Below are 862 nucleotides of genomic sequence, written 5' to 3' on the forward strand. Positions count from 1 at the left end.
CGTCTGTGCACTCGGGAGCCTGGTGAGTAGGAGCGTGAGGCTTCTGCTGCTGAGGCTGCTGCTGCTCCTGGTTCTGTTCAGATAAGTCTAATGGGCTGTGAAATTAGTTTTAACACAACAATTCTGAAGTGAAGTCCTTAAAGAAGTACTTTATACTTTTAATTACGTAGCAGAAAAAGTAATACACATAAGTATATCTGGTGTGAACGCTGCGGAGTTCCTGAATACTGACTAACTCAGACTGAGTCTGTCTGGACGACTCATCGACATAAGGTCCAGAAAATGAATATTTTTATCTCTTCAACGTCAACTGACCTGTCACTTCCTGTTCTCTCATCGATACCAGCACGTCATCGACTTCCATCACATCCTCACTCCATAATGCATGACCTCGTGTCCCCACCTGCATGAAAAAAAAAAAAAAAAACTCTTGTCATTTTGTCCAAAGTGCCTTTTGAACAGACAGGTAGAATATTACCGTAACTCACCGATCGCTGCTGCAGTGGAGCGCGGGTGACCACCACTACAGCGCCCCCTACATCCATCGTTTCACACACAAGCAGGGAACTACCCTCGGTTTTCACAGTTCTGTGTGGGACGTAGAGCTGAAGTGCAAAGTTCCTTCAAAGAAACTCCCACATGAACCAGAAGTCGATGAATCAATAGTTAATTACTTAGAGAAACTGAAGTGGTCGTAAGAAGTAAGTTAGGGAGCGGTAACGATCTCCTCACACCTGGAGCCTCGGAGCACTTCACAATCATTCTGGAAACAAATTCATAAATGAAGGATAACGGGACTTTGAAGTCGTTAGTGCCGAGTGAAGTCTAATTAAAGGCTGAGGTTTAACGTCACTTCATTTAT

Source organism: Cynoglossus semilaevis, chromosome 11, assembly GCF_000523025.1.
Source record: "Cynoglossus semilaevis isolate Cse_v1.0 chromosome 11, Cse_v1.0, whole genome shotgun sequence".
In the NCBI taxonomy this organism is placed as follows: Eukaryota; Metazoa; Chordata; class Actinopteri; order Pleuronectiformes; family Cynoglossidae; genus Cynoglossus; species Cynoglossus semilaevis.